The 12,828-nt window shown below is 44.6% G+C and overlaps 1 protein-coding gene across 13 annotated transcripts in view; it reads left to right on the top strand.

Annotated features, from left to right (window-relative positions):
- The first annotated feature begins 77 nt into the window (after positions 1 to 77).
- Positions 78 to 12,828, top strand: part of TFDP2 (transcription factor Dp-2) — a 56,524-nt gene continuing 43,773 nt past the window's right edge. For 2 of the 13 annotated variants that reach the window (XM_080605330.1, XM_080605326.1), the window contains exon 1: positions 78 to 2,853. The gene's annotated coding sequence lies outside the window, so the exon portion shown is untranslated. The other 11 variants (XM_080605325.1, XM_080605319.1, XM_080605329.1 and 8 more) reach the window with 11 other exon arrangements.

Here is a 12,828-nt window from a genome sequence, read left to right as displayed (position 1 = left end):
AAATTGTAAAATTATTAACCATTTTCATTTCAGAATAATAGCCAGTTCAAGCTGTGGGTGATTGTAGTCCACAGAAACTGGAGACAAAAGATGCTTATAGATTAAACCATTGAAAAGAGAACGAAGAACTGACACTCACTTTTTCTTGTGCTGAAACATAGATGGGTCAAATCATACCCCATTTCCTAAGGTTTTCAGTCATCTACCATGAGTTGGTGTACCTACTCTAGCTGCATCCTTCTTCAAGCTAGATCTCACCTGTCACCATTAGCTTAACTTACCTTTTGTTTTCTTCCTTATCTTTCTGTTATTTTCTGTCTTTCAACCTGGGCTACATCTTGGTGCTTCTGCCCCCTCCTTTTTTTTTTTCATCTGGATATCCTTGAAGTTGATAGAGGCCATGGATCAACATGACAACCCATCATGCAGCCTGCAGTCTTGGGAACACATACACAAGTTGTCTTCATCTCCTTGAAGAGATTTGCGTTTATTCTAATTATGGATTCTGAGGGTATGCAGGCTATGGTTATTGAAGGTAAGATAATTCTGCTTACAAGCACTTCTTTCCTCAGCTAAGGCACTACTAAACCGAGCTTTACTGTGAGCTCCATGTTGTTGGCCCAGCCTGTATCCACTTGACGATTACCAAAAGGCTGTCCAGGGAGTCCTTCCCACTACCCAGATCTTTAGTGAGGTGACCTAATGGTTCCTGTAGTTACTACAGCCTCTCTGGATGATGCAGCTCATAATTTCCTACTTATGTAGAGCAGATCTAGATCAAGTGGGTAAAGGTCATCTTTATTGAGACCAACTATCATTCCTGAACCTACTTTGATGGGAATCCCAACCTGAAGTCCAGAATTAGAGGTCTGTTTGCTGGTTCCTACTAATGTGGCAGACCTATGCAGTCTATGTGTTCGGTTCCTCTTTAGGTACCTGGAATTTTTCTTTTTGGCCAATAACACGTAGATATCCAGATGCCAAAGCTCAAATATAAAAGTCTGTTGATGCGGTTCCCTCTGCTGCTCTTTCTGCTGTAAGGCAAGAACCTGTAGTTATAGAATATGTGGAACACTTGCTGTGCTTCTGCACCCATGTTCAGCTTCTGAATTTGTGTGATCTCAACCTCACTGCTAAAGAAAATGCTCGTTACTGGTTACTGGCAAGAAGGTTCTACTAGAACCAAACAGACAAGAACTTCAGTCTGGCATTTTTAGCAGAAGATTGTGGCCTTAGTTGTAGTTATTCTGTCCTTTGTTCTCACTGAAGGAGTTTAGTTTTATCAGTGTCTGCCTAAAGAATAATGTCTACATACTACCCTCTTGATGAAATCTCCTTGACTTCTGTTCATTGTTGTAGTTTTGTGTTTTTGCTGGGCTTTGTTCCCAAACAAAGATCTAACGGGAACTGAATCTGATTCTGTCCAAACCATTCCCCTGAAAACAGTTATCTGTGTGCCTTGCACTGCACCTTTTCCTGGTGGTGGTTTTCATCCTGGCCATAGCACAGCTAGAAAGATAGAAGATGACCCTAGGTATTATATAGTCCTCTTCTCTGGACAGTGATGGAGCTGCCTTTGGAGATTGTAGCATCTGCTACAGCGTGTGATGCGTAGCTGCCCAAAGTCTGAACAGGCTAATAGACACCACATCTTGAAGAACTTCGGTCACTGATCACTAAGCATCTTTTGTTTATCTGGTTTTTTTATATATATATATATATATATATATATATCTTCTCAGGAAATTTTTAATGTACTGATATTTTAAAGTGGTACCTGTTGATCAATAGTGAGTTTGAAATGGGCTTTAAGTGGTTAGGCAAACTTTTACCAGCACTTTGCTGTCACAGGTTTTGTTAGTATTGTCACATAGAAGGGCACTGAGAGCACTGTCTAAACTCATTCATACCAACTTTTGTTTAAAATATGACAGATTTTTATGTCTGCCCTTTCATTTTCACTTCAGATTTTGCCTGGGGGGGGTGGTGGTATTTATCAGTTTGAAAAGAATATGCAATTTTACACTTGCTACCAGCTAAGTTTGATAGTAAATGTAAAAATACAAGAAAATAAAAATATGGCTAATTTTTAATTTTATCATTTTAAGAGATGCACCATATTGAGACTGCAAATGTTTTACTTAGGATTGGGCAGTGATGCACCTCATCAGTCCTGTGAAGATCAGGAATTGAGTTGAGAGATGTGTTAATGATATCTGCCTTCACAGATGCGCATGGTGCTGATGGTAGGTAGGCTGGCCAAACTGGAATGAAAGTATCATTCATGATGATATATAATCCCATCATTTATTACAATTGTAGAATATCCCACGCTGGAACAGACCCACGAGGATCGAGTCCAACTCCTGATATGTGGGACTACACGGCATGAAATACCCCTCTAATGTTGGCGGATTCTCAGAGCTATTGGATTAATTATGCAAGTAGAAAGGGAAGAGAGAACAATCTTCAAATAGTTGAAAATACTGTTTTGAGCAGACATAGTATGAATTTTCATACAAAACTAAGAAAAGTCAGCTGTGTTTAAAATCTCAATGTAATGAGCTTTGCCAAGGTTTTTGAGTACTTTCTTTAAGCAGTGTTTTCTTCTCTCTTGTAGCAACTAATTTTATGAAACATTAATTCAGTCACTCATTCCTGTTTTCAGCGAGAGCATTTATACTTTCTCCACTGTCAAGCAAAGGAGAAGAAAAAAAAAGAGTTGCCATTTCAGTCTGCTAGCTGCTCTTTGTTATGGCTTCTGTAGCAAGATCTTTCAACTAGTCCCGCTATATTCAGGATCAGGGAACAGCTCAGAGAATTGCCATTTGAACAGCAGTCTTGTGGAAAAAGGTAAGAACCATTTCTTGCCAATCAGTGGGGCAGGGAATATGCTGTTCATGTTTTGTTGGTGGTGGTTGTGTGTTTTTTTGTTTTTTTTTTTTTTGCTCACTGTTCTGATCCAAAAAGTACAGACCAAGTTGTTGTTCCCTCTTCAAACAGGTATGTCGGTGCTGCGGGTTGGTTCAGGGAGCGTGGTGGTGTTCTGACCCGGAAGCTGGGCAGCATTTTAGTTTAAGGTTTTACAGGAAGAGAGGGCAAGTTCAACCAGCTCATCAGGAGAAAAACTGGGGATGTGGGGGTGTTTTGGGTGAGTGTAGGTGATCACAGCAAGGGTTATGGGCTGCCAAGAAAGAAATGACACTAGCAAACAGTGGAAAATACCATGTTGTGAGGGGCGGGGATGATCTGAAAAGGGTATGACTAGCCCGAAGGGCTAGACCACTGACCATTTCACGAGAGCAACATCACAACTGCTGCAGCGCAGGTTTTACTGTCAGAAGTTGCCAAACGCGTGCCCCTGCATGTCTAAGAAACCAATCCAACATGGTTTTCAATGTAAACCTCATTCTGGGATTGAGTTTGGGTTTTGTGTAAATTATGAAAGAATGTGTTGGTTTAGAATCTTACACACATAGTGTGCTCAGTCTCTTTCAAACAGATTGTTGTTTCAGCAGCTTCCAACTCAATAATGTGTGTCTACATAGAGACATCTCATTCTGCAGGTTGTTAAAAGCCCATGCAAGCTACAACAGCAGCCTTCCTTCTTTCTCCTTTCCTTAGTGGTTAAAAGCCTGTTTTTCACGTTTGTCACCACCTCCAGTACCTACCTGCAGTTCATAGGGGCTTCTTGCAGGAAAGTAAACGAAATGAACTGAAAAGAGGTATTTGAAGTATGTGTCTATTGAGTTTCAGTTATTTGTTCAGCACAGGTCAGGTACTGAATAGTGCAATAAACTAGCCCCCCGGTTTGCTTCCTCGCTGTTCTAAGGCAGTGCCTGCCTTCTGCCTCCCTCAGGGCGTGCTTCGGCTGCCTTGGTGTTAGCTGCTGTGGTTATAACCACGAAAGGGGGCTTAAAGAGCCTATTTTAGCGCCGTTACTGCAGGTGTCCTGCGCCGCTGCCCGTGTTGATAAAGGTCTTGTTACCGGTGGCGGAAGAATTCTAGAGAGACTGAAAAGGAACTGAACCCACCCCCTCAGCACCTTCCTGGGCATCTGCTTCGGTCCCAGGTGTGAACAGTCACCGGCCCGCAGTCCCCTTGCACCTGTGCCCTCTCTCCCCCTGGGCCGTAGTTTCAGACCTCCCTTTTCCAGCCAGCCCCCCCCGGGTGGTGCTTTATTGCCCCGTGAGGGGGCCAGACCCCGGCCCTGCGCGGAGAGCGAGGCCCCGCCCGCCTCCCCCCGCCTCGCTGCGGATTGGCGGCCGCCGTGTGTACACACACCAGGTGCGGCCAATGGCGGGCGGCGGCCGCCCGACCTCACGCGGGGCGGCGGCCAATGAGAGCGGCCGCTCACCAGACGCCGCCAAGCTTGTGCGGGGGAGAAGAAGCAGCCGGGTAGAGCGCGGCGCGGCGGCGGCGCCAGGCGGCGAGTGGGGGCCGGGCGCGGGGGGGCGGGGGCGGGACGCGAGGGGCCGGGAGGGGAGGGGGGGGAGCGGCGGGGCCGCCACGCGCAGGGGCTCGCGCCCGCCCAGGGGGCCTCCTCGCGCGCGGCCCTGAGGCGGCAGCGGGCGGGGCGCGGCGGAGGGCTCGGCCCGGCCCGGCCCGGCCCGCTGAGGGCCCCGCCGCCCTCCCGGCGCCTCAGCGCCGCCGCCTAGGCCCGGCTCGCGCCGCCGCGTCCCCTCCCCTTCCTCCCCGCCGCCGCCGGGGCCTGCGGGCACCGGGGGCTGGCTGGGGGCCGGCAGCGGGAGGCCTGTCCCGCTTCTCCTCGGCGAGGGGCTCGGCGGCCGCGGGGGGCCCGGCCGTGAGGGCCGCCTGTCAGAGCGGGCCTGCAGACAATGGGGGAGCGCTCCCAGGCGAACTGCCTGGGGCGGGGAGGAACCGTACCTGCGGGAGAGCGCACAGCCCCGGTGTCAGCCCTGGGCTGAGCCGCGGGGAGAGCCCGTGCCGGGGCCTCGGGGGGCCCTGCCCTGCAGGGGCTTTGGTTGGCGTTTTCCCTGTCAGATCGTGATCTGACACAGGTAGGGGACTGTTTGGATTCGTGTAGATTAACAGGTATGCTGTGTAAAAGGGAAAGGAAAGTGATCGTTTGGTCGCCTCTTTTGGTTTGGAATCTAGTTCAATTACTATCATGCCTCTTCACCAGTATTTTAACAGCCAAGGGATTTATTTTTATATTTAATATAGATTTTTATTTATTTATTTCTAAAAAGGATGTGGTTCTGTACTAAGGAAAAGATGGAAAATTTAAACGTTAGCAAGTTACCTCATGGGTGAATTTAATACTGATCGCATTTCCCTGTCAAATTGTTGGGCTTTCTCCTAAGCAGTTCTTGCTTGCTCAGAAATCACTGATTTGACACAAAGAGCAGAAAGAAACCGTTTGACCCATGCTGCATTGATGCAGTTAACGTTAGACAAAGTATATGCCCCTGGGTGGAATCCTCTTTATTGCTCTAGAGGGTTCTGATGGGCAAGCTCACTTTTCAGAGTGATACAGTACTGCTTTCAGAGCACAGCACCCAGAGACCAGCTGTCCAGCATAAAAGGGACAGGCCAAACAATTTGGCTAAGCAAAATAGTGCTGCTGTGCAGAGGATTTTGGTACTTCGGGAGAGTTCCTTATTTCCTACTCTTTTATCTGCTGGACGCTATCGCAGGAGACTCTTGGGCGTCTGGAACTGCTTGAGGGACAGTTGGAGCAACCTCAAAGTAAAGATATGGCCTTATGTTTTAGCATCTTGCGTTGGGTTTGGCTAAAAGTGCTGTTACAGGTTTGGTGAAAAGTAGGAATTGAAATTCTAGTCTTCTGTTCCCTGCAGGAGCGTGTAACGTTATTCAGTTCAAGTGAGCAGTTCTCTTCACCATGCCTAGAGGAAGGCCTAGTGCAAGTCTCTAAAAGCAATAGAAGAATAACGACTGGATAGGGCTAGGGGAGGGAAGTTGCAGCCCATACTGTGTAGATATTAATACTTAAACTTCTGCATCCTAACGTGGATCAGAACGGAGGATGGGTTCTGTAGTTACAACTAGTCTAATTCAGTTCTTAGAACTGCGTTTCTTCTGATGTGCTACCTTAAAAAGTATTCTTAAAATTGTCTTCAATAAGCAGCAATTTCATACAGTGTTTGCTTTGTCTGCATACTTCTTGGTGTAATGATTCAGGATTTCTCAGTTGCCTTTCTAATTACTTTCATAGGACAAAACTATTAATGATCAACACCAAATCTTAAAATAGGAAAAATAAACTCTTTTTTGCGCAGTCTGGTGCAAGGAAATACATGTGGGGAGTTCCTGTGTGCAAAACCAAGAAGCCATTGGAATCAGTAACATTTTAGGTGTTTGGCAATCCACATGTGTTGGTATGCAAATAGTGTGCACATTACCTAAAAGCTGATGATATAACTGCCTGTTGTGGGATCTGAAAAGCCAGGTATGTGCCAGTGATGCTAGGAAATACTGTGAGAAGGTGCAGGTGTAGTGGGCAGTGACAGTTTTATAACAACTTCCTGGTTGGACTCTTGGTGAGTGCTTTGTAGCAGCCACTGTTAGGATGAGATTCACTTCCCCACACCCGTTTCTTGGTTTACAGACAGTAGCTCTTTTGCAAGAAGGTGAAGCAGTAATAAGTTAGCTTACACTAGTGGTCTCATTAAAGGAACCTTTTTGCTACTTTGTCTTGTTTCCTGTGTGGAATGATAGTTTCCAATAAAGGGAAGGAAGGGTGGTAGCTGAGGTTATGCTTCTCCTATTCCTAGATAGCTGGTTCTTTCCCAAAAGAGAATGTGTCCCTAACATGAAGTTTTTGTTCTCTTCTGTAGGCTGAAGTCCATTTGTGAATGTAGTTTTGGTCCTGCTGCGTATTTTTTTCCCTTGTTAGGGAAAGTTAGGGCATGCTCCTCTGTTTGGAAAGTCGGGTTCTTGCTGCTGGCAGGTTGGTCTCCGTTTGGGTCGGATGAGAAAATGATTTGGTTCTGTCTTACAGCCTCCCATTCAACAGAGTCCCTTACTGACCGCTGTCAGGTGACTCCTTGGCAGGGACACAGGAAGGCTGCTTTGGGAGGAACTCATCCCTTTCCCAGTGGCAGGAGTTGGCAAGTGTGTTCTGGGTCAGTGACCTCTTTCGTTCACTGGTTTGTTATTGGGAATTTCAGCCCAAGATGTAAGTGGAAAAAAATCAAGAAAAATGTATGTTCAAAATGCAATTGGCAGGTTGCTACAGGTGAGGTTGTGTAAGTGAATTCTTCAACCTGGTAGCAGCTGTTGTAGTGTTCTGTGTGGAAATTAAAGCCTTAAAAGCAAACAGATGTATCAGTGTTTGCTCATTAATGCTTGTGAATGCCAGTGCACTAATGTGTTAAAAGTCACATGTGAACTGTAGCGGTCATCCGTGTATTAAACCTTTCCTGTGTGAGCAGGAGTTATATTTACCAGAATAACTCTAATTGACCTATAATAGAAATTACAGTGGTGACATGACCAGTAGTTGAGAGTAAGATTAGGAACTACAATCAAAAGTGAGCTTATGTCCCCAGAGTGAAATCAAAAACCCTTAGTGAGGGGTTCTCCATACGTTGTAAGGAAAGAGAGAACTTCTCCCTTCATTATAAACTTGAGTTTGAGAAACTTGAGAAATCTATTTCTTTTCTCTGAAATGTGCAATCCAACTGTTGCAAGCTTCAGTTAGAATCCAGCTTACGATTGTGAATACCTTTAAACATTTTTTAAAAATCAGTTACTTCATATGTAAAACTGGTAAAATTCAGGCTGTGTATCCATTCTGTATAATAGGTCAGGCTTCTGTTGTCTCTCATAAGCAAATATTCTTGCTCCTCCTTGCTGCGTAAGAAATTGGGAAAGCTACGATCTGAAGACAAAACATCCCGCCACTTCCTAATACATTTTCAAAGCAAGCATGCATTCCAGTGAACTCCCCAAAAGCATGGATTAGTCTTCATGCGAGCAAAACATATCCAACCTTTTGTTACACTTCAACCCAGCAGTAAATTTGAAGTATGCCATAAATGCTTTTTTCAGAGGCTGAATCACGACATGGTGCCCAAGCAGAGGGAACTACTCAGGCAGCTTGCTCAGCTGAAGGTTGGTGCTGTCTTGTGCGCAGGCCTAGGTGGTCATCTGGTGTGTTGGTGAGTCGTGGCATACAGAGAGCTTCCTTCTGCCCCCTTCCTACCCGTGGTTGCTAGTCTGAAACTATTAGGAGCTAAACTGGCTCAGCAAGGGGTCAGGTAAAAATGGGAGTTGTTGAGAGTGTGCAGTGTGGGGAAGGAGTGGGGAACTACGAAACAGGAAGAAGTGGGAAAGCCCTTTTAGCAGTGATAGTGGCAGGATCTTATGTCAGCGCAGCTTGTTGCAGGGAGCTGCACCCTTTGGGTAGTTTTGTATGCTGTAATCAAGATTTGAAAGTTTGTGCATCACTAGAAAAAAAAAACTTTTTCCTCTTTTGCCTTTCTACCAAATTTTTTTAACTTTTCCCCTTTGGTGAATACTGTCATAATCTTCAGTCCAGGCAAGAAGAGAGTTAATAATAGCTTTACACAGGAGCAAAGCTCCTAGTAAGTTATAAGAAAAACACGGGAAAGAGTCATTAAGTTTCTCCCCATCATCGAGTTCATTATCCCTATATAACTTGGTGATCTTTAATTAACTGTAAATGTAAAATTATCTTCAGTTCATTGGACATGAAGATCCTTCCAGCTGCAGGGTATGGAAAGAAGCGTATCTCAACAGGGCAGTTACCCTGTGCCATGTGCTTGCCAATGTACTGATAACTCTGGAAATTCTAAAATCTCAAAGCTTATTACAAGGCAATATCCAGAGCATTCTCTGAAGTATCATACAGCATGTACACTGGTGGTGGTAAGAAGCTTGTTTGAAACCTCAGTAGTGCAAAAGATGCTCCTGTCAGCTGAATTTAATTGAAAGAGAAGCTGATGTATTTACTGGCAATGCACAAAGACTGGCTTACCGAGGTATTTTTCAGTCATTCTTATAGATCACTCAATTTTGTTTTCCAAATGTCATCCTATTGCTAAAACGAACATTGGAAGAGAAAAAAAATATGGTCTTGAAAATATAGTGTGCTCTTAACTGGCAGAAGGTTTTACCTGCCTCTTTGTACTGAACCAGTAGAAGCCCAAACGTTGTGCCCTGTATTGCAGTCGGCTATGGGAAAATACTTGGGCTAGAAGGCTACCTAGAGATCAAAAGATAAGCTTATAGAACAGGTTGGCTACTTAACGGAACTGCTGCTAAATTTCTGTTGTTTTGAAACGTATCGGTGCATGTCAGTGCTGATAGAAGTAAGTCGTCTCTAAATCAAAAAAAAAAAAAGTTAAGTCATCTATTAAGTGGTGCATGAATGTTACCCGCTCTTCTGATGTCAAACCCTACATACTTTATCTTGAATGACAGTAAGCTGGTTTGGGGAATTAAAAACAGCCTCAGACTAGGTTTAAGTACATGGAAATCATTCCACATTTAATGTAACCTCCTCATTATTTGAGCAATAAGGGACGTGCTTCACCTCAACGATTTTGAAACAAGCCCTGAGTGCTGCAACGTGTAGTTTAGCATTGCTACTCACATGGTGCTGGGTATGTCTGAGAGCCTGTCTAAGAAACTCTGTGCCTTGAGGGAAGGGATAGCCAGTTGCAGGCCGATGGGATTTGGGTCTAAGGCAGGCATGGCATCAGGCCGCTCTGCACCGCCAGGGCTGGACCAGCAGCAGCACTTTGGGCACAGCACTGACTGTAATGCATGGCAGCCAAGTGCTTGTAGACGTTGGGCACCGTCAGCTGGGAGAGTTTTATTACAGCTTTGGACTTTACCCCTGTGCTGTGTGGCGTTGTCCCTTGTGCATCCACTCAGACCTATTTTCATCGCAGGTCACCGTGCTGTTCCAGACATCTTGTGGCCTCCATTGACAGCTTTTGCTCGTTGTGTTGTAATGCCTGCAACAGTGACAGCAAATTGAGCCAGTCGTAGCAGTAATGGGGATGCATTGTTTGGGATCAAGTCAATGCTGAAAGGGATCTGATTCATTTGCTGCCTCAGTATGTGCTGCATGAGGTCTTAGAGGGACACTTCCCCGGCACCCTCCTGACAAACCACACTGAATGTCAGCTGTTTGTTGTGTAACTTCGGTGCTGCTGTCAGGAGGTGCCCCGCTGGTTGTTCTGACAGCACACTGGCATTTTGCGCCATCACAGCAGCTGAGGAGAAACTGGTCGGTATGGGTATTTACTTGGTTTCTTTCCTTCTGATTTCTCTGATGTTAGCTGGTTACCCCAAAGCACAGGATGAGATGTTTGCTTTCAAATAGGTTCACATACAACTGTATCTTCCTTGTGTGTCTTGGCTTAAAGCAGTTGAGTTCATTTCATTTTCGTGGAATGTAGTAGTGAAAACAAAGTACTTTTGTACTTTGGCTTCATAGGTTGCAGTCTTTTAAGTCATATAAAAAATGATTAAACCTTGAGTGCTTCAGAATTATCCAGTCCTAAATAGTTTCTTTTTCAGTACTGCACGCAATAATGAAACCACGTTTGGTTTCACTAACAGCCATAATTTGTAGAAAGAAGATAAAGCAGTGTTTGTGCTTCGTGTGCCTTTCAGCCTTCAGAGCTCTACATGGGCTTGATGCTTTTAAACTCCCTCCTCTTCTCAAGGTATTTTATTTTGTTAAAAACTCCAGTACCATTTTACAGTCAGGTCTCTTAGATTTGCTTTGTTCAGTCTCTAATCACCTTGTCTGTTATCGGCTAGGGCTTTCCTGAAGGCATACTTTTACTTTGCTCACAGTAAATGCTGAAGAAAAAAAAAGTTGTAGTTCCTGTAAGATCTTCATCATGCACATCATAGTGGGTGTTCCTTTTGCATGTTTCCTAAGAGCTTCTTCCTTTTTTAATGTTATTTCCAACATCAAAATTAGGTATGTGACGTGCTGAATACACCCTTTAGTTGGGTTTTTGGAGTTCAGTAAGTGACAAACTGGATGTTGTATGGCCATTTGGTGATTCTGTGACATGGGTATCCCTGTTTTTTTTTTCCAGTCTGTGGGCCAAGTTTATTCTTTGTGCATATACATAAAGGATAAAACTGAGACTATGTCATCTGAAGATGACTCGGGGAAAAAAAAGTTTGTCAACAAATCAATGAAATCTTCCTAGAGATGTGCAAAATCATTAATTTGAAGTTCAGAAACTTGGTAACAGACCTGTTTTTCTGTTTCTCGGAGTACCAAGAAATTATTCTGATGAGTACATACAGATTTTTTCACTAAAATCAGTTCTTCCTGACCTCAATTGCTTCAAAAAGGAATTGGATACTGAAACATTTTTCAGGAACAAGAAGGTGACACAGTTCTGGGAGCAGGTGGATTTGGGACCAGTACTTTGTAGTTTTGAAACTTTACTGCTCTGAAAGCGGAGATACGAGGCAACATATGTGTGACAGGTGGTCTGCTCTGTGTGGATGCTGTGCATAAATTAGTTGTTTAACATGAAGCCTGTGCTGCTTAGTAAGGAATCTCTCTGTCACCGCTCTTCTCTGAAATCAGCTTTGGAGTGACGTAGCTTGGAGCTAGTGCATTAGTGCATTCTGCTTTGTTGTTACTGCAACTTCAGAGTAAATCTGCCTTTTAACTTGTAAGGAGGAATATGTACAGGTAACCATTCTTGCACTGTTTTGTGGTAACTTGAGCTTGATTATCTAGGTTTTCATAAAGTTGTGGAAGAAATCACAGCTCAAACTTTACAAAGTTACACAGTTCACTTTGCTCACTGTGCTCTGCATTTGACCAAAAGGCAAAATTAGGGGAGTGGGTTATAAGCCAAGGCTTAGGTTACAAAGGGAGAACCTTAGTTCAAATAAAGCAGCCTCTGTGCCATGTGCCTTGGGCTCTAAACCTGCCTTTAGGCAGCCTCATTTCAGTAGCAACTAGTTAAAGGACAAAAAGGCAGAGGTTTATGTTTCTGTATCAGTGCAGTGCAGGCTGTCAGACAGTGATGGGGACTGAGGAGAATCTCCATTCTGAGGCCATCTGTATGGGTTCTTTTGTCTGAGCCTGACGAGAGGTCATGGCAGATGGTGGGGTCGCAAAGTCTGGCTTCTTGAGCTTGACAAAGTGTGTTCATAAAGCTGGAAGAACACCGACTGTTTGTGCAGGCTGAAGAGCGTTGTGGCAGAGACGGTAACAGTTTATGATGATGCCTTCTGGATCACTAAGCCTAGTGGCAAATAACCTGTCAGAGATGGAACTATTTTGCTTATCTGTCAGCAGTTTAGCAGTTGTGTTCTTATCTACGCTTTATGTGAGTACATTACTTGTAAAGCCTCTTAAAGCAAGAAAGATAGGGTAAGCTACATAAATTTTGGCCAGGGCTCCAGATGACATATTTGGAAAGTGTGTGTGGAAGGAGGAGGAAGGCAGAGAAAGAAGTAGCATGCGGATCCTCATTTTCAGGTGTGGTGCAGGGTGTCAAGTGTTTGCTCCTTGCCATGACCACTGTTGCTTTATGGCCTTTTTGTGGCAACTTTTCAGGTTTCAGTGTGGTGTTCGTGTGCTGAACGGCTGCTTGGTCACGGCTGCAGGGAGGCCAAGACCTAGGGGAGATGGATACAACTCCTGCAACAGCAAATGGAGAACACCTCCAAGTTGAATAGAATATTTTCCACTAACCCTAGTAACAGTTGAAGGGATACAATGTCTGAATGCACCAAGAAATCTATAGAAAAGTCACAGAATTTAGTATTCTTCTGGATTAATCAAAATCGTGAGCGCAGCGCTGGTAGAGTCCCTCACGAGCA

The sequence above is a fragment of the Anser brachyrhynchus genome, assembly GCF_964034855.1.
Source record: "Anser brachyrhynchus genome assembly, chromosome: 9".
NCBI classification, from domain to species: Eukaryota; Metazoa; Chordata; class Aves; order Anseriformes; family Anatidae; genus Anser; species Anser brachyrhynchus.
Note: the sequence above shows the minus strand (reverse complement) of the source record. Positions and strands in the feature narration are given on the sequence as shown.